Source organism: Macrobrachium nipponense, chromosome 31 (assembly GCF_015104395.2).
Source record: "Macrobrachium nipponense isolate FS-2020 chromosome 31, ASM1510439v2, whole genome shotgun sequence".
In the NCBI taxonomy this organism is placed as follows: domain Eukaryota; kingdom Metazoa; phylum Arthropoda; class Malacostraca; order Decapoda; family Palaemonidae; genus Macrobrachium; species Macrobrachium nipponense.
This window is the reverse complement of record NC_061093.1, coordinates 8,749,913-8,776,234: the sequence shown is the minus strand read 5'-3', so window position 1 is coordinate 8,776,234 and position 26,322 is coordinate 8,749,913. Positions and strand designations below refer to the sequence as shown.

At 46.0% G+C, this 26,322-nt stretch overlaps 1 pseudogene; it reads right to left on the bottom strand.

Moving 5' to 3' along the window:
• LOC135206595 (DNA polymerase alpha catalytic subunit-like) overlaps positions 1 to 26,322 on the bottom strand; it is a 148,162-nt pseudogene that overhangs the window by 15,644 nt on the left and 106,196 nt on the right.

The following is a 26,322-nucleotide window of genomic DNA, read 5'->3' as shown; positions in this document are numbered from 1 at the left end:
TGTAACTAATTTGTATTTTTCATAACTTACAAACCTTCGGTCTTAATATTAGGATAAATACTCAGCGCCAGCTGGAAACCGGTAAAGTTTAAAATAATTTTGAACGCAATGGACTATTGGCATCTTTGCTTTGTCACGAGACATGTGGGGCCACCCACATACCCCTCATTTAACTCGTGACCCTGTCAGTTATTTTCTTACCGCCTTTAAGTGAGGACGTGGTTTGCTCAGTCCTTTTAAAGCCGGTTTAGTTTGCCCCCTGTTGTTTTCAATTTGTTGCTTGGAATTCCCGGATATGTGAACATCAAGCTTTCTCATGCTGCGAGACTTCCGGGATATCACAAGAAGCAGTTATATGCCCTCTTATTTTTCTTCAACGGTTTCGACGTCGATGGAAACCGTCGAAGTACTCTTCGTGTAGTAAGTCGTAGGTGAAGAAACTCTTAAGGTACGGTTAATCCGTTACCTGTGCTTGGGAATATCGCATATTCATATGGATTGCCTGTAATCCAAAGCTTTAATGTGTCTGGAAGTGCTTTGGGAAATAATTATGACTAATTGTGCTCCTTTCCTTGCGGGCGTGCATCGCCATCTTGTTTTCGTTCCAAATACGTGGGTAGAGAAGATGCAGGTGTGCGGTTGGCGTTAGGCTTATCAGGAAAACCAACCCAAAAGGACAGTTGGTTTGATGTTTAACGTCGTGTTGCCATCCAGGATCCCACGTGATGGATGTCCCTTTTATCCTGACATGCACTGGATGGCGGTCGGATGCGTCGCCATCTGTAAAGAAGCAGATAGGGCAACAAGGCAGCCTTCAATGTCAGGTTGCTATGACTACGAGAATAACATCAACAGCCTTGCACTTCTGGTAGGGTGCTGGCTTTGCATTCGAGTTGCTCAGTGACGTCATAAACATGGCGACCGCCATGACGTCTCTTCACAGCTGCGGCCTACACGAAGGCATGCTTCCATTTTCATTTCGAGGTACAAGAGTACTTTGCAACTATGCTTTCGGATGGGAGGTTTTTAATGCACATTGTTTTTGAGAGAAATTCCCTTAGGAAAAATATATGGTAAACGTCACAACAAATGCTCAAAGCCTGTAGTCCTTTAAAACTGGAGAGAACCCTGATCCCGGTATTGAGGATAAATGTGGAATTATCAATATCACAAAACCCTTTATATTGATTGTAAAATACTACCAAGGAAATAAAGCCTTTAGTAAACAACAAGGCTCACAATCACAAGTCAAGCAAAACTGGTTACTACAAACAGCTGTTTTGTTAACAGGAAAATTTGACTACACTGATTTACCCTTTCAGTAACTTCAAACTAACTATCCATGTTAAAAGGGTATTTTGTATAATAAGTATCAATAAAAAAATGTACTAATATTATAGCTTTATAATAATGGCACTATGGATAAAGTTGGTAAAGTGAGAGCTTGCTAATCCTAACATATAATTATGGTAATTACCTACTGTAACTACTGTTGTTTTGTTTACAGCATCGATAGTTGTCACTAGTGATTCACTTTAATTACCAATTGTTTTTACTGTAATTACAGTTGTATTGATTACAGTGTTGATAGTTGTGATGGTAGTTAACTGCTGCCAATTATCGACTCTTCAAGGTTTGCCTATCATTAAAATTCTTGACAGGATTTAAGGTTTGCTTTTTATACTCAGTGTATGAGATGACCCCCCATTTTGGTGGATATTTTTAAGGTTAAAAAGTTGCCTTATATGCAGCATATACAGTACTCAAATCTCATCAACATAAATACTAGAACTGTAGAAATTATCATAAAATAAAAACTTACCTCTCTAAAAAGGACACCACGCTCACAGAAATTACATATTGGAAACCCACGGGAGAAAGGCAGGGGAATACGTCTGGTTCTATTAGTGCAACCCGGGTCTTCACAAATCAACCACGTCTTTTTAAAATAAAAAAAGTACATTGTAATTTCAGTCATTCAAATTAAGGCATACAATATTACATTGTTAGAGCAGTACAATTTTTAAAACTGCATACCATATTAGTAAAGCAGTACATTAAATAAAAAACTACATATTACAGAGGGTAAAAAAATATAAAATCAAACATTCAAGAGCAGTCGCATCCACTTGAATGCTCTTAAAACAAATAATGGTAATTAATACTCACATCATAGTACTTGGTAATATGTCTCCTAATATCTTGTCTCAGCTTGTTGACAATTGGAGCAGTACGAGAATAGATTGCAAACTTACACTTCGGATTTGGACAGCTTTTCAATGCAACTTCCAAACTGGACCCACTTCCCTGAGGATTTAAAGTCTAGTAAGCGCTCACTTTAGCTATATTTTTTCCTATACAGTACTAATAAAGGGATTTTGACGAAGGAAAAATCTATTTCTGGGTGATTGGCTCGTGTCGCCCTATGAAAGGATCCTTAATATCATTCTTTCTAGGTAAAATTAATCTAAAATTACCAGAGAAAAACAAAATTAAGAAAATGTCAGTAAAACTGACTCGCTCACTCTTAAAAAGAAGTGTCGGTATGGAAATAGGGGCGAGTGGGAACACTACACGAGACATTCACCAATTAGACCTTCCATCAGAATCCCCACAAGAGAGAGCTGATACCAACGGGCGATGCGGCCGCTACTACTACTACTAGAGGACGCCACGGACAGCAGCGCCCCTAGCGGTCATCCTTAATCTAAGAACATCTTGTCTGACAGGGGGGTTGGGGGGGGGGGGGGGGGGGGGGGGGGGGGGGGGGGAGTCCTTGGGGGGGGGGGGGGGGGGGGGGGGGGGGGGGGGGGGGGGGGGGGGGGGAGGGGGGGGGGGGGGTGGGGTTGGGGGGGGGGGGGGGGGGGGGGGGGGGGGGGGGGGGGGGGGGGGGGGGGGGGGGGGGGGGGGGGGGGGGGTGGGGGGGGGGGGGGGGGGGGGGGGGGGGGTCGGGGGGGGGGGGGGGGGGGGGGGGGGGGGGGGGGGGGGGGGGGGGGGGGGGGGGGGGGGGGCAATCAATACAGGGTGGGTTTCATAGGGCGACACGAGCCAATCACCCAGAAATAAATAGTTTTTAGATTTTTTTTTCCTTCGTCAAAATCCTTTTCTGGCTCGCTCGTGTCGGCCTATGAAAGAGTACCAAGGAGAAACAGACAAGATGGGAAAAAAGGACAAATGAAAATCAGTTGTAAAATGAGGGATATAATATAAGTAAATCAGTTATACAGCATATAACTAAGTACTTAAGGCTAACTTATTTTAAACAATGACATAAAAGAAAGTTAGTAATGTAAAGTACTTAAAATTACAGTAAACATAGTAAAATTACAAATAATGCAGTGTAATTTTTAACAAAATGGATTTACTTAGATAACTTATTTACAAAATATACAAAACATTTAGTCTACCCTAGCATAAAAATAAGGGTAGGTACACTGAAGTACATTATCAGTACATAGTGTGGATGTCCTAGCAAAAAAATAAGGGACAATCCACTAATATGATCTCAGCGGCTAAGGCTAGAATATCCGAGTAGCATGCGATAGGGTGAGGCATGTTGGATGAGGTAGGTAGAGAGGAGACCTGGATCTATACTACGACTACTATACAGTATCAGGAGAAACAATGTTTCCCGCTGCTACTGCAGAAAATTTTAAAGATTCCAAGGACTTTAGATAATGACGTCTTTAAAGACTGTCGGAGATTTCCATCCAGTATAACTTTTTAAGATCCTCAAAGTTCATAATGTTGAAAGTAAATTAATATTGAATTGGGTGGCTACTCCCCTGATGTTCATGTGCTTTCTGGAAATGAATCAGGATGGCTTGTTTAATGAAGTAAAGGATTTGTTGTCTAATACCTTTTACTGATAAAGTACCACCTTTTTCTCTCATGAAGAGAGAACCTAAGGATCTTGAGGATGTAACGAGATAGAAAGGCTCTTACCAAAGTTGATACTGGGCAGAGAGAAGGGTCTTGCGGAAGTGGGATGTACTTTCCAAGGGCCCAGGGGGCCGGTTGCAAGAGGATCCTCATTTTTAGCCAAAAAACAAAATACGATCCGTAGCAAGCAGAACTTCTCCTGAGGGGAGGAAATTCCACATGACCGCATCTCTGGATAGAGCCGACAGGTTCTTTGAAATTCTAGCTCCTGAAGCTAGGATTAATCAAGAATAATGTCTTTCTAAGAAGCATTATGAATGTACAAGACGAGTTGTCAGTATCTGATGCTAGTTTGAGGACATCATTTAAGAACCATGAAACTGCAGTAGGCCTTTGAGAAGGTCTAAGTCTAGCACAGGCTTTAGGGATAGACGTAAAAATAAGATTCAGTCAGATCTATCTGGAAACCTAACTGAAAGATCTTCTTCAAAGCCGATTTATGAGTAGTAATAGTGCTAGCTGCTAAACCTTTTTCAAACAAGGATCTGAAAAAGGATATAGCTAAATTAACTGTCATGGTTGTAGTGTTTGATTCTTTCAGGAAGGATGCTAATTTTTTAACAGCTGAGTCATATTGTCTAATAGTTGACTCTCTCTTATCTGATTCTAGAAGAGGATGTTTTGTGGATCAATGTTAGCATCTTTATTAGCCGCAAACTTCATGAAGTCCATAAAGTTAGGGTCTGAAGAATTCCTGAGGAAGCGAACACAGTCCTCATTTGTACTGATTGTGACAGCTTGGGATTGGGAATCCGTTGAGGTCGGAGACCCAATTCCAGAAGCAGAGGATACCAGTTGCTCTTGGGCCAGTCTGGAGCAATCAGAGCTACTATTCCCTTGAAAGTTCTCAGCTTGCTCAAGACTTTCAAGAGGAGATTCACTGGAGGAAAAGCATAAATTTTTCTCCACTGATCCCAATCTAACGACAGGGCGTCCGTGGCATAAGCCAGAGGGTCCAGGTTGGGGGCCACATAGCAAGGGAGCTTGTGGTTCGCTTGTGAGGCGAAGAGATCTACTTGGAGACCTGGGACTCTCCGGCATATCCACCGGAATGACCCGTCGTCTAGGACCATTCTGATTCCAGAGGGACTGACCGGGACAAAGCGTCTGCTATCACATTTCTTACCCCCGCCAGGTGAGTGGCGGACAGATGCCATTTGTGTTTGTTTTGCTAGGGCAAAGATGGCTATCATGACATGGTTCACATGCTTGGATTTGGACCCTCCTCTGTTTGATGCAATGAACTACAACTGCACTGTCCAAAACTAGTCTTAGATGAGACTTTTTCGGGGGAAGCAGTTCTCTTCAAGGTAAGAAATACTGCCCATTGCTTCCAGAACGTTTATGTGGAGCTGGCGGAATTGAACTGACCAAGTCCCTGAACCTGTTTGAACTGAGAATATCCCCCCCACCCGGACAGGGAGGCATCCGTGTGAATGGTTAACACTGGAAGGGGATATTGAAGGGGTACCCGCTTGGCTAAGTTCTTTTACTTTTAGACCATGGACGGAGTTGATTGCGAAGGATCTGTGGAATTACTGACAACTTGTCTCGAGATTTGGCGTTTTGCTCTCGATCGCCAAACTCGATTTATATCTTTTAGCCTTGCTTTCAGGAGGATATCTGTCACTGAAGCAAACTGAAGGGACCCTAGGATTCTTCCTGGCTTCTCCTTGATGTTTGCTTGCATTTGAGAAAATGTCTGACAGACTTTGCTATTTCTTTCCGTTTGGCCACTGGAATGACAGATTGTGGGAAGACAAATCCCATTGGATTCCTAGCCACTGAAAAACGAGACTCCGGAGTAAGTCTGGATTTCGTTTGTTATCTGGAACCCCAGATGTTCCAGAAAGTGAACTACCTATTTGGTGGCTTTGAGGCATTCCTCGACTGTTGGTGCCCAGATCACCAATCGTCGAGGTATGCTGCTATCATTATTCCCTGAGCTCTCAATTGCTGCACAACTACTTCTGCTATTTTCGTGAATACCCTGGGGCTACATTCAGACCGAAGGGCATCACTTTGAATGAGAATGTCTGATTTCCTAGCCTGAATCCTAGGAATGGGCGGAAGTTTGTCTGGCTATAGGGATATGATAGTATGCGTCTGTAAGATCGATGGAGCATGTGACGGCTCCACGAGGAAGTAAGGTCCTTACTTGCGAGAGGGTAAGCATCTTGAAACTTGTCGCAACGAATGAAAGAGTTTAGCCTTGACAAGTCTAAGATTACCCTTCTTTTTGTTGAGCTTTCTTTGGCACGCTGAATAAGCTACCTTGAAATTTTAGATGCTTGACTCTCGCAATAGCTCCTTTCTGAAGGAGTTCCTCCGCATAATCTGTCAATTCCTTTGATGGTACTTGGCGAAATGATTTGATTGGAGGGGGATCTTTGATCCAACTCCAACCCAATCCCTTGGACACTATGCTCTGTGCCCAATTGCTGAACCCCCACCTGTGACGGAAGAGGAACAGCCTCCCTCCTACCTGGGGAGCCTCATTGTTGATGGGCGGGTTGACCACCACGCCCTCCTCTGAACTGCTTACTCCTTGTCGCCCTCCCTGCGCCACGCTGGCGAAAGTAGCCTCTCGCCCTACCTCTCGATTGTCTATTAAAGGAGGGTAGGCCTGACCTTCATACATAGGGTTGAAGGCCGGCGAGAGTGCGTAGGAGGTCGAAGGTTGTGACTGAGGAGACAGCAGGAGGATGGGCTGGTTCTGCTTTGATGTAGAAGGTTGTCCCTGTTGGGGTAACCGGGACGGCCTGAACGAATTGCTGCTGTTGCTGGTGTTTCTGGTAAGGCTGGAACCTTTTACCCAGACTTCTTTGGTTTCTTACCAGCAGTGGGGACGGATTCTTGCTTCCTCTTAGATGAGATACCCCACCTAGCTCTAAGGCTCTGGTTGAGCCTAGCAGCCTCGTGGTGTACCTCATTTACAGCGGACTCTGGGAAGAGATCCGCTCCCCACATGCTGGAAGCCAGGAGTCTATTAGGTTCGTGCCTAATAGTGCACTCCTGCAGAACGTGCTTTCGGCAATTCCTCCTAGCTTGGAAGAAGTCGAAAGCATCCGTCTGAAGCTGGGACTTGGCCAAAATCTTAAACAAAGGTTCCGTGCCATACGAGAGAGCAGCCATCTCCGTGATAATCAGAGAATTGAGGGGACCTGCCAAACCTAGTTTCGAGCGTCGAACTCTGCCTGAATCCAAGGAATCAGGCAGCCTTGGGAGCTTTCGCCGAACTGGTCCATGGCACAGTCCGGTTTGAGCTTACCAAGCGTGAACGTGGCTGGCAAGTTCTCCCACAATTCTCCGAAAGCTGGGAAGAGCGGAGAAGTAGACTCTGCTTCCCTTAGCTGTGGCATGGGCTCATCCTTGAGGACTGCCTGAAGAGTCGTTTCTACTATTTTTGTAGTGAACGGAAGAGAAGCCTCCTCCTCCGTCGCAAAAATAGTGAAAGGACTCTTGAAAGCCTGGAGCTTGGTGTTGGTACACTCCCAGTCCTCAAGGCAGTGAACCCATTCGCGTTGAGCATGATCTCTACTGTAGAGAACGTTCTCCTGGAGATCTTGTCCTCCCTAGTAAGCGCCGCTACGGTCAGCCTAGCATAGCCAATGAAAGGCTGCGTCAATACCCGGAGGATAAAACTCGAAGTCCTCAATCCTTCGAGTTCCACACTCCGGGATAGAGATCATACCATCTTTAAACGGAGCGTAAGCGGCCACTCTCCATGGGTTCTCCATGGAGAAAGCTGGTAGTGACTCATATGGTGGAAGCTGGAAAATACCAGCACTTGTTACTGGGGAGACTGGAAGAGGGACCTGAGAGAGCCCAGCTACTCGGTCCTCATTCTCTCTAACTCTGTTAGAAGATCTTGGATGGACTGGCCCGACTGAGACAGAGTGCTCGACAGTTGTGCGAACATCTGCTCGAACTTTGTTCCTAGGGCGGAGACTTGTGAGCCAACCATCTCAACCTACCTGTTGCATCACCACTGCTGAGAAAGCAGTGGGATCAAAAGGTGCTAGGTCCCGCTACTCCAACCGGCGTTGCCGGAGTGGATGCGGTGGAGGCCGGAGAAGGCATTGGCTCGGCGGGAGCGCGAGCCTTCTCCTTAGAAGACTTGCTTCTAGAGCTCTTTGAGTATGAAGAGCTCGCTTAGCCTTCACCGCGTCAGCATAGGAAGTCGAAGACTTCTTAGCTTGAAGAAGACGACGACGACTTTTTAGAAGTCGTCTTAAACCAGGGTCTTCGGTTCTCTCTGTCCTTCACCTTTGGGGTACAGAGAGAGCGGGAGAGCGGGTAGGGATCTCAGATCCCAAAAAGCCTTGGAAAGAAGCAGTAGAAGAAGGGACAGGAGAAGATCCAGGAGCGCCCAAGGAAAGACCTTGGGCAACCCGGACACACCTACCTCAACCAACAAATCCTCAGCACCTACCGCCATAGGCTCAATATTAAGGTCCAAGGTTGCGACGTCCGGGGACCGACTCTTGCGTGGCCACGACCCCGAAAGACTGCTGCATCTCCTGCTGGATGGAGGCTATGAGAGGGGCTGCGGATATGGGGTCAACATACCTGTTGACTTGCCACCGGGGAAGATCTGAACGGCCAGCTTCTGTCTAAAATGTAAGGCTGGCCTTTGGCGGCGTTCTTCCGAAAGCCGCCCACCCACGCTTTCAGGGTTGCTAGGGGGGCGACCTCCCTCACACCAGCAGCCTGAAAGAGAAGGCGAAATGAGCTTCTAATGGCGGGACGGGTTAACAAGCTTATGTCTAAGTGTTGTTAGTAAAACGATAAAAAAAGTCTATAATCGACTTACCCCCTCCACCAGCTGACTGGCCAGGTCGTAACAGATGGCGCAGGCTTCCGGGTGCCAGACGATCATGTCGTTGTAAGGCGTGGCACACGGAGCGTGAGACCTACACTCATCGTGGGCGCAGGGGTCGTACAACGTCGCGTTGCATCCAAGGACCTGACAGTTGGTAGCCTGTAAGTGGAAAGATTACATAAGTATCAGGAGAACACTTACAGCCTAACAGTTGCTCCGCTGGTGCCGGAGCGAGAAAGTTAGATTAAACCAGAGCCCCGCCATAATACTGTGGTAGTAATATGGTTGGTTGTCCAAGGCTACGCCGGAGACAAGAGATAGAATCCAACCAGGTGTGGTGGTGAAATGAAACACGACGGACAACGGCGGAGATGGTATACATATAAAATAAATAAAATTATAGAAATCATCGTAAAACTAGGGTATATCCTTAAAAATAACAATAATTATCAAACCTTTCCCTCCCGTCTACTAGAAGAGTGCCCGGGTAAGAAGGCAAGCTCCCTTCCGGTAGCGGGGGAGAAAGGTAAGGATATAGTAAGGCAAGCAATCGACCACTAGTAATGACCACCCCGCCCGCTGGCGGAGCCAGTAATCTATAACCAAAGGTGCCCCGGCTGCGGCGGAAGGCTCCGTTCGTTACAGAGAGGGAAGGTGGCTGAGCAACTGGGGAGGGGGGGGGGGAGGGTTCTCGGCGTAACACGGCGGAGAGAGAGAGAGAGGTGGTGGCCTACTCCATCCCAGTCCCAACAACTACCCGCTCGGTGACTCGGTACCCGATGAGTGGTCGCCCTATACCCCCGTGGGGAGAACCCCTGGCCTCCTCAGAGAGGGAGGGAGGAAGGCAACTGAGGTTGTCATGGCAACCAAGGGGTCCCCCAGATCCCTCCCTATACCTGGGAGGGAGGGAAGGGGAAGGGTAAGGTGCGAAGGAACACGTGACCGCAAGTGGCCTAAGCCGCGATAGCAACACAACCGTGAAAGGGCCACGTGAACCAGACTGTACCAACACATGGGACATGCACCTAGGCTAGCCTAACACCCTAAATAGAACTAAAATTACATCGTAAAGATGGAAAAGACACTTTTAGTAGAAGAAAAAGAAGCCCAGGAGGAGACAAACTGTTCCGAGGAAACAGAAGCCTACTCGGAGCCAGCGATAGCCGATGAAGAGCAAGAGCCGGGATGCTGGGGCTAGAACACAGAATAGCCCTAAATACCAAACTAAGAGAAATGGTAAAAGGGCCTAACCTAGCTAAAAAGGCGATGTAAAAAACGATGAACGTGATATAGTAAGCCCATAAGTATAAGAAGTCCCAGTATGGAAGACCGGGAATTCTTAACGAGGCAGCATGGAGCCGCCACGAGTCGACCGGGAAACCGTATATGACCTATTAGAAGGAAAAATCTGGTTCCTGGAAGACTAAATAAAATACAGTAAAAACAACTACGTTATGAGGCACTTAAACTTAGCCGTTGCGATGGCAAGCACGTTCCATGACAGATGATGAGATAAATCCCAAAAAAAGGCACAGCACAATGAAACAATGAAAAACGGTACGAACGCTGGCGCTAATAATTAAGGATGACCGCTAGGGGCGCTGCTGTCCGTGGCGTCCTCTAGTAGTAGTAGTAGCGGCCGCCATCGACCCGTTGGTATCAGCTCTCTCTTGTGGGGATTCTGATTGGAAGGTCTAATTGGTGAATGTCTCGTGGTAGTGTTCCCACCCCCCCCCTATTTCCAAACGGCCCTTCTTTTTAAGAGTGAGCGAGTCAGTTTTACTGACATTTTCTTAATTTTGTTTTTCTCTGGTAATTTTAGATTAATTTTACCTAGAAAGAATGATATTAAGGATCCTTTCATAGGCCGACACGAGCTGAGCCCAGAAATAAATAAGACAAAACTAAATTTCTTCCCTATAATTTTTCCTTCCAAACCATTAACCATAAATGTGCTGGCTCTATATTTGCTCTTAATAGTCTGAGGACCACCAGTTTTTAACCTGTCAAATACAAAGATTGGGTAGTCTAAAAATACATTATATCGATTATAGTCTAAAAATACATTATATGGATCCTCAGGTATTCTTAACCAATAATCACATATGAGGCAGTGAGATTTGAAGGGCTTGGAGGAGGGTACACATTTTAGTTGAATGGGTTAAAATAAACCCTTAATTTTGTGTTAAAAGAACATGCTTTGTTTCAACCAATCAAGCCTTGCAATATTGATAAATACCAATTTCAGAATCTTACGCTACCAAGGAATAAATAATTTCAATGTTGTCACCATACCTGGTAACCTGAATTCCCTCCCAGCTGCAACCAGCATGGAATCAGGGGAATGTATTTCTGGTGATTAGAAATTCATTTCTCGATATAATGTGGTTCGGATCCCATAAGATGTAGGTCCTGTTACTAAATAACCAATTGGTTCCTTGCAACGTAAATATAAGTCTAATCCTTCGGGCCAGCTCTGGGAGAGCTGTTAATCAGCTCAGAGGTTTGGTTAAACTGAGATATACTAGACTTTTTTAACCATATCCAGAACTTGACATTACCTGAAGGATCCCCAGCACCACAACATATCCTTGACTGGACAGCTACACAACGCTGTTGTGGGGGGCAAAGAAAGGGCTATGGTAACACTGCTTACAGCCTTAAACATACTGAAGAAGGGGTATTGTGGGGGTGGTAAGCTGGGGTAAAATGGTTTTTTGTGGGGGTGGAGTAGCTGACTGAATTGGGAGTGTCGAGAGGGCCCTTGTCTGCATGGGAGCTTTTGCAACTGTTACTTACTTAAAAGCCAATCATTTTGTTTACTGCTTTTCGGTGGGTGAGTATTGTGGGGAGGGAGGTTGCTCATATCTAAAATATGAACTTGGAATACTGTGCATGGTAAAGTTAATATTCCTTAATGTTATTTACAGTAATACCCCAAACTTGCACAATTCGGGCTGTGCAAATTCACAAACAAACTTTTAATTGGAAACTAACTAATGTCATACATGAGTTTTTCACAGACATACGAACATCTGCAAAATCCCTGAGAAACCCTGCAAAAGTGTTTATGTTTAATATTTTATATAATTTATGTTTTCAAGCTTTTATGTATAATAAATTAAATAATAAAAATAATAATTCTCTCCCTCTCTTTTACTAAGATGAGAGAATATTTATGGTACATGTTTATTTGTTTTCTATAATAAATAAATGATTTATCTAATAAGTACTAATTTTCAAATATTAATAAGATATAATAATAATAATAATAATAAAACAAGCGATGAAGGACATGATCAGGAAAGAATTTATACAGACTCAAGGCGATACTCAAGTCAAAACTCAACGCCGGAAACATGATAAAAGTCATAAACACATGAGCAGTACCAGTAATCAGATACAGAGCAAGAACAGTGGAATGGACGAAGGCAGAACTCTGCAGCATAGACCAGAAAACTAGGAAACATATGACAATACACAAAGCACTAAACACAAGAGCAAATACGGACAGACTATACGTAAAACAAAAGGAAGGCGGGGGAGGACTACTAAGCATAGAGGACTTCATCAACATCGAGAACAGAGCACTGGGGCAATATCTGAAAACCAGTGAAGACGAGTGGCTCAACAGTGCATGGGAAGGACTGATAAAAGTAGATGAAGACCCAGAAATATACAGACAGGAGAATGACAAACAGAACAGAGGGACGGCACAACAAACCAATGCACGGACAATACATGAGACAGACTAAAGAACTAGCCCAGTGATGAAACATGGCAATGGCTACAGAGGGGAGAGCTCAAGAAGGAAGCTGAAGGAATGATAACAGCAGCACAAGATCAGACCCTAAGAACCAGGTATGTTCACAGAACGAAAGATGGAAATAACATCTCTCCCATATGTAGGAAGTGCAATACGAAAAATGAGACCATAAACCATGTAGCAAGCGAGTGTCCGGCACTTGCACAGAACCAGAACAAAAAGAGGCATGATTCAGTGGCAAAAGCCCTCCACTGGAGCTTGCTCAAGAAACACCAGCTACCTTGCAGTAATAAGTGGTACGAGCACCAACCTGAAGGAGTAATAGAAAATGAACAGGTGAAGATCCTCGGGGACTATGGTATCAGAACAGATAGGGTGATACATGCAAATATACAAAATCAAGAAGAATGTATCACTCATTGATGTTGCAATACCATGGGACACCAGAGTTGAAGAGAAAGAAAGGGAAAAAATGGATAAGTATCAAGACCTGAAAATAGAAATGTGAAGGATATGGGATATGCCACTGGAAATTGTACCCATAATCATAGGAACACTAAGCACGATCCAAGACCCCTGAAAAGGAATCTGGAAAAAAACTAGAGGCTGAAGTAGCTCCAGGACTCATGCAGAAGAGTGTGATCATAGAAATGGCATACATAGTAAGAAAAGTGATGAACTCCTAAGGAGGCAGGATGCAACCTGGAACCCCACACTATAAATACCACCCAATCAGAGAGAGAGAGAGAGAGAGAGAGAGAGAGAGAGAGAGAGAGAGAGAGAGAGAGAGAGAGAGAGAGAGAACTATACTAATTAAAAAATTTGTATGTGATATGACAATTTGTCGAAAATTGCATTTTTCCTAACTATACAAACCTGAGGTCCTTTAACAATAGGAAGTAGCTAGCGGCAGCTGGAACGGTCGTAAGCTTCGAACAAGGGAGACGGTAGTTAACTACTTGTCCGCATCGTCGCGCGACTGGGAGGTAAACAAATCACTTTTGCTTTTGGCCCATGCAAATACGCAGAGTGAGGGGTGGCATGAGGAGGGACTATATGTAAAGGACCTCAGGTTTGTATAGTTAGGAAAAATGCAATTTTCGACAAATTGTCATTTGTTTATATTCCGATACGTAATACAAACCATCGGTCCTTTAACAATAGGAAGACTCACTTCTTGGTGGAGGAATCTGAGTCTTTTAGATGAACAGACTGGTGTTCGTCCATCCCTGGAATGCCTCCCCTGGTCGTAAGAGCGAGGGAGGGATCCAAGCCTCTGTCCGATTGATCGGGGTGTGACCGCAGGATCAATGGTCAGACCTCTGGGCCGAGTACTAAGAGAGAGGCAAGCGTATCTCTTCGTACCCAGCATTGTAAGAACTTTTTCCTGTACATGAGCAATATAAAGTAATGGGTTTGTCTCATGTAGGCATCCACTTCCTCCCCCTTGTTGGAGAAAGTGGTGGATATACACTCCTATCTCTAGTTAAAGAGATAGGATGGAGCTCGGTTGAGTAGCTTACCTGCATCTGACTCCCTTCCAGCGTGGTAACGACCGTATCCCTCTGCCCACAGGTAGAGGTAGAGAAAGATGGTGAAGAGAAGCCAGTCACTCCTCTCATTCGCACATTCATTCTCCCAGTCATACCAGGAATCGATGCTGTTCTGCCTGCTCGGGTGCTGGGTAAGCTTACACAACGTGTTGAGCAGCCACCACAGGTCCCAAGGAAAAAGTATCCAAGGACTTGTGGGCAATATCCCGAAGGTGAAGGACGTGAAGGTGGTCTGGTTGGCCCAGACACCTGCCTTCAGGACCTGCGCCACGGAGAAGTTCTTACGGAACGCTAAGGAGGGTCCGATACTCTGACTTCGTGGGCTCTCGGTCGGAGCGTATGGATGTCGTCGCTACCATCAGCCTCGTACGCTCTCCTGATCACCTCACGCAGCCAGAAAGAAAGCATGTTCTTGGAAAAACTTCTTCTTGGTAACCCCAGTGCTAACGAAGAGGCGTCGACACTCAGGCCTGAGGTGTCGAGTTCTCTTCAGATAGCGCCGTAGCGCCCTCACAGGACAAAGCAGCATCTCATCCGCATCGTTATCGGTGAAGTCCAGAAGGGAGGGGATCGTGAAAGACTCGAACCTGTCGTCAGGGATCGACGGATTCTGAGTCTTGGCTACGAAGTTCGGGACGAAATCGAGCGTCACAGATCCCAGCCTCTGGTGTGTTTAACATCATAAGAAAGACCATGTAGTTCCCCTACTCTCTCGCCGATGCCAGGGCCGCAGAAGAGGGTCTTGAGGGTCAGATCCCTGTCTGACGACTCTCGGAGTGGCTCGAAGGGTCTTCGAGTCAAACTCCTAAGGACGAGAGTCACATCCCACGCAGGGGGGCCTGAGTTCCCTGGGTGGCAAGACCTTTCGAAGCTCCTCATTAGCAGGAAATCTCGAACAGAGTTCGAGATGTCCAGTCCCCTCAGTTTTTTAGGACGAGCGCCAGTGCTGCTCTATATCCTTTAACTGTGGGTACTGAGAGATTCTTCTCTCGGCGAAGAAACACGAGGAAATCCGCTAACCTGCTGAAGAGTGGCTCTGAGAGGAGACAGACCCTGTCTACGACACCAACCACAGAAGACGGCCCACTTCCCCTGGTACACAGCTGCAGAGGACTGTCGGACGTGTCCAGCCATCTCTGTTGCTGCGCTACGAGAAAAGCCTCTCGTTCGCAAGAGATGGTGGATAACAGCCAGCCGTGAAGTTGAAGGGACTGGACTGCTTGGTGGTACCGTTCTACGTGTGGCTGGGCTAGAAGGTTGTGCCAATTGGGTAGCTCTCTCGGTGCGTCCGCAAGAAGAGCCAGCAGGTCCGGATACCAAACGGCTTGAGGCCGTTTGGAGCCACCAGGATCATTCTGAGATTGGGAGTGACCAGCGCTCGACTGATCACTTTCCGAATCAGACAGAAGGTAGGAAAGGCGTAGGCGAAAGAGGTTGTCCCAGGGGTGTTGGAGAGCGTCCTCTGCAGCTGCCCATGGGTCCGGCACGGCTGAAAAGAAAACCTGAAGTTTTCTGTTGTGCCGGGTGGCGAACAGGTCTACGACCGGTCGCCCCCACAGGTTGAAGAGCCTTTCCGCCACGTCTTGGTGTAGAGACCATTCGGTCCCTATCACCTGATCCCGACGGCTGAGCTTGTCCGCTACTACATTCCTCTTGCCTGGAATGTAGCGTGCTGACAGCTCTATCGAGTGAGCCGTGGCCCACTCGTGCACCTGCACCGTCAACTGATGGAGCGGAAGAGACACTAGCCCCCCCTGCTTGTTGACATATGCCACTACTGTGGTGTTGTCGCACATCAACACTGAGTGTCCCACCAAGCGGTCCTGAAACTCTCGGAGAGCGTTGAACGCCGCCTTGAGTTCCAGGACATTGATGTGAAGGTGCTTTTCGTGATGGTCCCACACACCTGCAGTCAGCAACTCCTCCAGGTGTGCGCCCCATCCCTCGGTCGATGCGTCTGAGAACAGAAGCATCTCCGGGGGGGAGTGCGTATGGGCACTCCTCTTAAGAGGTTCTTGTCGTCGAGCCACCAGGCTAGGTCCTGCCTCACCTTGTCCGTGAGAGCCACGGGAAAGTAAGGAGGATCCTTGGCCTGAGACCAACTCTCCCTTAGCCTCCACTGGAGAGACCGCAGGTGAAGACGCCCGTGAGGGACTAACTTCTCGAGTGACGACAGATGGCCGATCACGACTTGCCATTGCTGTGCTGCCTGTTCCTGCCGAGACAGGAACCGGCCGGCTGCCTCCCTGAATTTGCTGATACGCAAGTCTGCGGGAAAGACCTGCCCTGCTACCGTGTCTATCAGGCATACCCAGGTACTTCATCTTCTGCTTGGGTTCGAGATCGGACTTCTCGTAGTTATCACGATCCCCAGATCGCGACAAAACTTGAGGAGTCGATCTCTGTCCTGTAGCAACTGCGAGCGGGAGCTCGCCAGGACTAGCCAATCGTCGAGATACCTCAGAAGACGTTATCCCGTGCGAATGGGCCCAAGCTGACACCAGAGTGAACACTCGCGTGAACACCTGTGGGGCGGTTGGAGAGACCGAACAAAGTGCCCTGAATTGGTACACCGTCCCGTCGAAGATGAAGCGGAGGTACATTTCTGGAGGACTGATGGATGGGTATTTGAAAATACGCGTCCTTCAAGTCCACTGAAAAGCATGAAATCGTTCCCCTGATCGAGTCGAGCACCACCCGAGGTGCCGACTCCATCGTGAACCGCGTCGTGCGAACGAAGCGGTTCAGGGGAGAGAGGTCTATCACCGGACGAGCCAGCCCCCCGATGCCTTCTCCACTGGAAGAGGCGGCTGTAAAAGCCCGGTGACTGGTCCTCCACGATTTCTACAGCTCGTTTCGCCAGCATGGTCTTGATCTCTGTCGAAGAGCGTTGTCCTTTGCTGATCCCCGGACATAGGTCTGTAGATAAACCGGTTTGGAGATGAGGGGGGGCCGAGACTCGAAGGGTAGTAGATATCCCTCCCGAAGGACGTCTACTATCCAGTTCTCGGCGCCGTAGCGCTGCCAAGTCGCCCAATGGCTCGCCAGGCACCCACCCCCCCCACTTCCGCCGGCAGCAGGTGAGGGGGAACGCCGTCCCTAGCGTTTCCCTCCTCGTTTCGACTTCTTCCCACCAACCCCTCCTCGGGGAAAGGAGGGTTGGGAGGAGGGCTGATTACGGCCCTCCTCTAGCAGAAGTCGAAACAGCAGGAGTCTTCGCACGGGGCTTGGACGGTGCAACCGTCTTCGCCGCCGTGGAAGCGCTAGCCAAGCTCTTTGGCTTGGCCGCAGTCGCTCGAGATTGCCCCAGTAAACCTTCGAGACTGGCCTGGTGAACTAAGCGGTCACTGTCATCAGTGCGCCGCCTTTCCACCGCAGCGTCCACCATCTCTCCGGGAAAGAGAGCTGGGGAACTCCTAATGGGTCCATTGCGAAGCCCGAGTGCCGCCTCACGCCCGGCCCCCTTGGTCACTCGGGTAAGGACTGCGTCCCTACGTCGGAGAACCAAGTTGGCCCACAGGTTAGCAGTCTGATGGGCGAGGTAAGAGATCGCTTTCCTCCAGACTGGCACAGTCTCCTGAAAGAAGCGTCGTCTTCGAGAGCAGAACTCCGGAGCCGGCCGCTACTTTGGATATTGTGAGGGACCACAAATCCAACCAAGAGACTGCCTGGAATGCTGCCATAGCGGTAGATTCCAGGGCAAGTGCCTCCTGCTGCGAGAACCAGAGGTTCTCCGACAGGAGCTGCTGCAGGGACACACCTGGAGTCAGCCTCGCTAACTCCGGGTTAACCTGTTTAGGCAGTATCGGGTCTTCCGAAGGCACATAGAATCGCCTCTGACGCTGTAGAGGGGGAGGAAGCAGCTTAGAAGACCGTCCGGATTTCAGCGAATCCTCCCGTCCTGAGACGAGATTCTCAACTTGATCCAGGACTGACGTCTGCAAGCTGTGATCGCGGTAACCCCACCATCATTTTGGGTTCCCTCTTGGGACCCCAAAATGATTCGAGCCGGGACGTGGGCTCTGCCGGTGGTAGCGGCGATCCTTCCGCAAGGTCATTATGCTGACGAATCAGCTTAATGACCTCTGCAAAGTTCCTCTGTATATCAGGGAGTTAACTAACGTCTTGTGGAGTAGGACCGTCCAGTCCCTCCAGCAAGAACAGGTCCCGCGATACTCCTCCTTCAGAAGGAGGAACAGCGGCAGACCCCTGACGGTCGCCTCCAACTACTTGCGCGTTTTTTTTTTTGTTTTGTTCTGGTCGGTCCTAAAACCGTGCCCGATCCTATACGGCGTCATAGCGGGGTCCGAGCGAGCGGCGCACCTCTCGTGATCACTCCTCGGTACCTCGCTCCTCCCGGTATAGCCCGAGGAGGTTGAAGGTACGGGAGAGCAGGAGACCTGACGCTCCCCCCTCGCTCGCTGCAGGACCAGCGTGCGTGGAGGGCTGCTGCTGATCGTCAACCCGCGGTGGCGATCGAGCAGCAGGCCTAGCCTTGCCGCTCGCCTGGGGCGAGAGGCTCGGCTGAGAACGTCGAGACTGATCTCTAGCGTCAGGCGAGCTGTTGCTGGTCACCGTCTCCGCCCGGTCCCTATGGGAGCGCGGTCAGGTGACCTGCTAGGCTCTCTGTCACGGTGAGACCGGCCGAGCGTCCTCGTCGGTGCGTCGAGCCGCTGGTACCGACGGCTGCGGGGACCCCTTCCTCGCCTCAACCCGAGCAGCCAGTTGATCGCTGCGAGAGCGTCCACTGGCCTGGCGAGAGTCGTGCGCACGACTCTCGCCAGTCTTCTGCTCCGCGCCGCTGTCTTGACGGCGAGCGAGCTCGGACGTCAAGACTTTGGCTGGACGGTCTCCCGTGGAAGAGCGTCCACTCGGTACTTCTCGCGAACGAGAAGCGGCCGAGACGGAATGGTTTAGCGCAGAATCCGCGAACACCAGGTGAGGACGTACCAGCCGAGGCTGGTACACCTCTGGTCCCCGTCGTCTTCTTCTTTGCAGAGGAAGAGACGGGCCCCGTTCCCGAAGGAACAGGAGGACCAGCAGAAGAGCTCCCCGACTCGCCTGAGCGAGCCGGGCCCTTAGAAGATCCCGAAGGAGTCTTCTTAGGGGGGGAGGAGGCAGCCTTCTTCTTCTTCGGCTGTTTAGCCTTAGAAGTCGAAGGGGAAGAGGAGGCAGCAGACGACGAAGAAGACGACGACGACACCTTCCTCTTCTTCCTCTTCTTCTTCGCCAGGCTCCGCAGGACAGACGTCAGGTCTTCCATCCAGGAGGGAGCCGGGGCAGTTGCCGAAGCAACAGGGCCCGACTGCACCTGTCCGGAAAGACCTGAGACTGTGACAGCACCACCAACAGCAGGAACAACAGGAACAGGTCCAGGAACAGCAGGAACAGCATGCACATTATCTGAAACGGAAGGAGCAGCAGGGACAGCAACAGGTACGGCAGGCACGGCAGGTACCGCAGGAGAGCCAGGCGTCCTGTCGGCAGCTACCGTCATTCTCGGCACTGGCGGCAGGTCCAGGGGGGTACTCTTGGGGCAGCGGAAGTCCGGGGTCGGCAACACAAAGAACCCAGGTGGCGGTGGCACCGTCCTCTTTGGTACGGCAGTAATCGGTTTGTGAATTGCAGCCGTGGGTGTCACCGACATTACATGTGGTGTATACACCAAGTGCGGTGGCATATCATAAGCTGGTGTAGATATTGTAGTAGGTAGTGGTTACCGTACCATGAGTGACCACTGCCGACCCCGCCAACCGCTGAATCAACCCTCCCGTAATACTAGGCACTCCCTGCAGTCCCAGCGACTCCCACACCTGTCCCAGGTCGTCCTTCGCTCATGGCACACCTGCGGAAGCAACAGTCGGGTTAGTCAGAGGGGTTTCCTCGCGCCTGGGGGGAGAAGAACCCCACCCAGAGCGGACGGAAGACCCCGAATACAACTGGACGTCCGGGTAGCGGGCGCCCTCCTCCACACTCGACGGATCGAGAGAGGAGAAGGACTCCGCTACCCCCCCCGCAGGGGAAGGCGCGAAACGTGGGGGCTGGCCGGGGGGGCAGGAAAGAAGACGAAGTGTCCGTTACCAAAGGAGTCACTGGACTTTCCGATGACTTCTTTGGCGGCCTAAGTCTCTTCCTGCCTTCGTACAGCACCCACTGCGCCTCGGACCAATTCATACATGTTACACATGGCTCGGTGCGGGAGCATTCTCGCCCCCGACACCGAGTACAAACCTCGTGTGGATCCACATCCACAAATGATCTGAATCCGCCGCATTTACGCCACTCCAGCCCGGGACACACTCTACGGGCGACTGGGGGGCGCGGCGAAATCTCCATTTCTTGATCACTCATTATTAATATGAAAAAAGAAATGTAAAGTACTTACAAGCATACACTCTCAAACACACAAGGAAAAAGAGGGCTGATACTCAAAGCAAAGGACAAAGCGGGCAGAGCGATGACGAGCACGTCCTATCCTCACACGGCCGAAAGCAAAAGTGATTTGTTTACCTCCCAGTCGCGCGGCGCGCGACGATCGGACAAGTAGTTAACTACCGTTCTCCCCTTGTTCGAAGCTTACGACCGTTCCAGCTGCCGCTAGCTACTTCCTATTGTTAAAGGACCGATGGTTTGTATTACGTATCGGAACAAACATATTTTTAATAAACAAATATTCTTTTCCTCATCTTTTGTTAACTGTTGATGAGGAGCTTGAAGGTAAAGCTGTCAAATAAGTCAACTTAATATGACAGGATGGGGGAGTGATGCTGACTAGTGGGTCAAAGGATTCTTACTTGATTCTCTCTCTCTCTCCGTAATAATTCATAAATAATTTCACTTTCTTAAGTAAGGACAACTCTCTCTCATTAGATAATTCTAGATTGATCTTATTTTACCCGTACCACCTACAAACTGTAAATACAGTTAAAAAACAGACGCATAACTAAGAGTTGTATTAGTCCAAATATAAAACACTGTTCAAGAAAAGGGATTTTACAACAAAGAGAAAAGACAGAATAAAGAAGTTCTCAATAATGAGGTTGAGAAGACATATATAGATCATTCAGAAAGGATAGAGAGAAATAGTATAGGTAATCTTACACACTCCTATATTTTACGTTAACCAATTATTTCTTTTTTTAAGGGTAATGTATTAAGCTAACATTTACATGAAATTACAGTAACTTTAATTTAATTTAAAAGTTAGTTTAATACTTAGGGAGCATGATCAGGGTCATATATAGCGTTTAAACTCTAGAAATAAGCATTTATTAGCATTTTAAGAAATTGTGCCAAACTAATGTAAAAATTTGCCTTGCGTGAGGGGGTCTGGAACCTAACCTCACTTAGTTCAGGGTATGACTGTAATTGATACAAGGGAGTTAATCAGTAAATATAGTGTCTTACACATTTACCAAATGTCTCCAACAATTATTTACTATAGCCTAAGCTCTAGTAGTTTAACCCTTAAATGCCGAAGCGGTAAAATAAAAATTGTCTCCCGTGTGCCGGGGGTGTTTCGGAGTGAGCGCGGAAGCGGAAAAAATATTTTATTCAAAAAATCACAGCGCGCTTAGTTTTCAAGATTAAGAGTTCATTTTTGGCTCCTTTTTTTGTCATTGGCTGAAGTTTAGTATGCAACCATCAGAAATGAAAAAAATTATCATTATTATATATAAATAATGCAATATATGATAGCGCAAAAACGAAATTTCATTTATAATTGTATTCGAATTGCACTGTGCGCAAAACGGTTAAAGTTAACAACTTAATTTTTTTTTCGTTGTAATGTACACTAAATTGTGATCATTTTGGTATATAACACATTGTAAAACTATAAAAGCAACACAGAAAATATTATCACAAAATAATGCATGAATTCGTAACGCGCGGACGTAAACAAATATTTTTTTCGAAAATTCACCATAAATCTAAATATTGTCCTAGAGACTTCCAATTTCTTTCAAAATGAAGACAAATGATTGAATATTACTATACTGTAAGAGTATTAGCTTACAATTGCAGTTTTCGACCATATATAACGAGTTAAATTTGACCGAATGTCGAATTTTTTTATATATTTTTTTATATGCAAGTATTTCGGAAATTAGAAAAGCTACAACCTTCAATTATTTTTCGTTTTATTCTACATAAAATTGCGCACATTTTTATATATAAAACTCTATGAAATGCCTAATGTAAATTGGAGCAAATATTCCGAGAATGTGACGTACGCATTTAGCAGATTTGTGGCGGAGAATCCGCGCGCGGAAGGAAGTTTTTTTTTTTTTTAAATTCACCATAAATCTAAATATTGTGCTAGAGACTTCGAATTTGTTTCAAGATGAAGATAAATGACTGAATATTACTAGACTGTAAGAGTTTTAGCTTACAATTGCGTTTTTCGACCATTTCGGTAGAGTCAAAGTTGACCGAACGTGGTTTTTTTTTCTAATTATCGTGATTTATATGCAAATATTTCAATTATTTTTAGTTGTATTCTACATGAAATTGTGCACATTTTCATATATAAAACTTTATGTAACGGCTAATTTAAAATGGTGCAAACATTACCACAATCGCACGTATGATTTTTTCGGAAGTTACCATGCGGACATAAAGAAAATGTTTTTTTTTTCAGAAATTCACCATAAATCGAAATATTGTGCTAGAGACTTCGAATTTGTTGCAAAATGAAGGTAGAGGATTGAATATTACTAGAATATAAGCGTTTTAGCTTACATTGCGTTTTTTTCGACCATTTCGGTAGAGTCAAAGTTGACCGAAGGTTGAAATTTTGGCACTTATCGTTATTTATATGAAAATATCTCAAAACTGATAAAAGCTACAATCATGAGTATTTTTGTTGTTGTATTCTACATAAAAATGCGCACATTTTCATATATAATACTCCATGTAATGGCTAATTTTAAAATGGTGCAAACATTACCACAATCGCATGTATGATTTTTTTCGGAAGAGTTACTGCGTGGACGTAAAGAAAATGTTTTTTCATAAATTCACCATAAATCGAAATATTGTGCTAGAGACTTCCAATTAGTTGCAAAATTAAGGTAAATGATCGAATGTTACTAAGATATAAGAGTTTTTGCTTACAATTGCGTTTTTTGACCATTTCGGTACAGTCAAAGTTGACCGAAGGTTGAAATTTTGGCACTTATCGTTTTTCATATGAAAATATCTCAAAACTGATAAAAGCTACAATCATGAGTATTTTTTTGTTGTATTCTACATAAAAATGCGCACATTTTCATATATAATACTCCATGTCACGGCTAATTTAAAATGGTACAAAAATTATGTCAAAGTGACGAAATAATTTCAGAGATGTGTCACAGATACTTTTTAGTGCGGCAAGAAAGAAATTCGCGCTTGCGCGCCTGCGTAACGATTGTAAACAAAACAACACCTTGATCCGTGAACTCCCAGCATCCCCAAGGCGCGTGATTCAAGAGTTTTTGGCTGGTAGGCCTAAAAGTATTTTTCCGCGAATTTTTACAAATCTTATGTATGTCGACGTAAAATATGTCCAGTCGGCACCAGAGACAAAAAATGTTGACGTAAAATACGTCCAATCGGCGTTTAAGGGTTAAATGATGTCTCAGATGGCATAAAGATTTCATAAATTTCTGTATGTCATATACAAAATGAATAACAATATTGCTGTAATACACCTTGAAAAAGTTCGGCACTAAAAATGGCAGCTACCTGTTCAATATAAAATTAGCTTGTGTTTACATACATGTATGTATGCACATATGTACATGTATGCATCATGTTGTTGTTTGTTTTCCTTTCTCTTTCTCTGGCCCACATAAGTAGTTTTTATAATTTTATATGCAATATAATGCACAGCATACAGTATTGTGCTGTTTATAAGTACGTATACTAAAGTGTGTTGTTTGCTGTATATAAGCATATGCAGTGTATATGGTTCTGTGGTATTGACAAGGTAGAGAGGTTGAGGATATTATGTTGCTGTTTTACATCTGTAGAGTATTTTTTATCATATCCAGAAATTTCCATTTGCTGGGCAGTGCATTGGATGTATTAATCTAGATACAGGAGATTACTGTACATTTTTGAGATTTTTTTAATGCCTAAATTATACAAATACTTTTATTAATGAGAAGACTGTACGTGAATATTCTTCATCTGATTCTCAATACTACAAGAAGTTTGGAATGTTGTCACTCTAAACTTTCTGGTCTTTGAGATCCTAGGGCATAAATGTAAACTTTTTTTTTTACAGATTTCTGAATTTCAAAGCTTTGAAGACAGCTCTTGCTTCCTCTCCTGATGAGACACAAATGACCCACAGGTCATTAACTCAAATTTTGGGATTACATCAGGTGGAGTTATTGAATCAAACATGTCTGTGGATTCAGAGGCTGCATGGATGGTGATGGTGAGACTACTTTCCTTTTAAGAGTAACAAACTGAGGCCTGGTGATCCTGGGAACATTTGTACCACAAATATGGGCATGTAAGGTTTGTGGGGTTGTAATAAAATGAATTCAAGTCAACAATGCTTTTCGACTATTTTTTTAATCTTTAAAATATTCCACAGAGGACAAATAAATATACAGTATTCGCGGGGGATGCGTACCAGACCCCCCCTGTGAATAGTTAGAACCCGCGAATGTTTGGAACCCCTATAAAAATGCTAAAAACAGCCTATTTTGTTAGTTAAAACTCAAGAAAAACCCACTAAAAATTTTCATACATGGTTCTTTTAATAGTTTTATCACAAAAAGTGCATTTTATGATGAAATTCATCAAAAAAACCAGGAATTTGTGGATATTTATCATAGAAAATTACTGCGAATGCGTGAATTTTCCGCGAATAATGCAGGGAAACGTTCCCGAGAGAAATCCGTGAATGTGTGAGTCCGCGAATCTGGAGAATGCGAATATGGGGGGTCCACTGTATATGGAAATTTACTCAACCAACACAAGTACCACCTTAATAGACAGTCCCCAGTTATCGACGGACTCCGTAATCGGCAAGCGAGTTTTATGAGGCTTGTTTAGCGGCATAAAATTGGCGATTTATGGCACCATAATAGAGTTATGGCACCATAACATACCAACAGAGGTGCTTATGGCACTGATAGCCGGTTATTGGAACCATAAATCGATGAGTTTCGGTTAATGGCAGTTTTAGCTTATTGGCTCCCCTGTGAACAGAACCCTCACTGATAACTGTGGACTGTCTGTAAAGTTTTTTTCACATCATAATGCCTATTAAAAACAACTACTTCACAAAAGAGAGGGAATAGTGTAAACAGTGTTGAAGCAAACATAAAATAGGTGGCATCCAACCAGAAGAAAAGTTCACGGTTAGTATTTACGGCAAAGTTGCTGATTAACTTGTTTTATGCACTTTTCAAAGGAGAAATCAAAATGTCCAACTTACCACACCTGAGAAAGGAGAGTCCATAGTAATAATTGTGTCACAGTTCAATGAAGGACACTTGAAAGAGAATCTTTCACACAAGCGATATCTTTCCTCATCTGATATTAGTGATGATGAAGCATCCTCCTCCTCTTCTGCCTGTCCGTATTGTCTTGATGCACGATATCCAGATGGATCTAGTCCTATAATATAAACATGACATTTTTATGATAAAAATGATATTGTTATGATACAATAAAGTTTTGTACATACTTACCCGGCAGATATATACTTAGCTTATAGTCTCCAACGTCCCTGACAGAATTTAAAATTTCGCGGCACACGCTACAGGTAGATCAGGTGATCTACCCTCCCGCCGCTGGGTGGCGGGACTAGGAACCATTCCCGTTTCCAAATCAGATTTTCTCTTCCACCTGTCTCCTGAGGGGAGGCTGGGCGGGCCATTAATCGTATATATCTGCCGGGTAAGTATGTACAAAACTATATTGTATCATAACAATATCATTTTTGTACATGCAACTTCCCCGGCAGATATATACTTAGCTGATTGGCACCCTTGGTGGAGGGTAAGAGACAGCTAAATAATAAAAATAGAAACAGGAAACAACACATGATGTAGGTCAAAGACCTTGGTTCCTACCTGATTGGGCAGAAGACTTCATGGATACTGTCTATGAGTCTGCTTTGCCTCAAGAGCTTCAGCGAGGTAGTGACCTATGACTGAGAGCTCTTCTGGATCTTGTCAATGGGGGCTTACCCACTTACATGACAGAACCTTGTTAGGATCTTTGTCCAT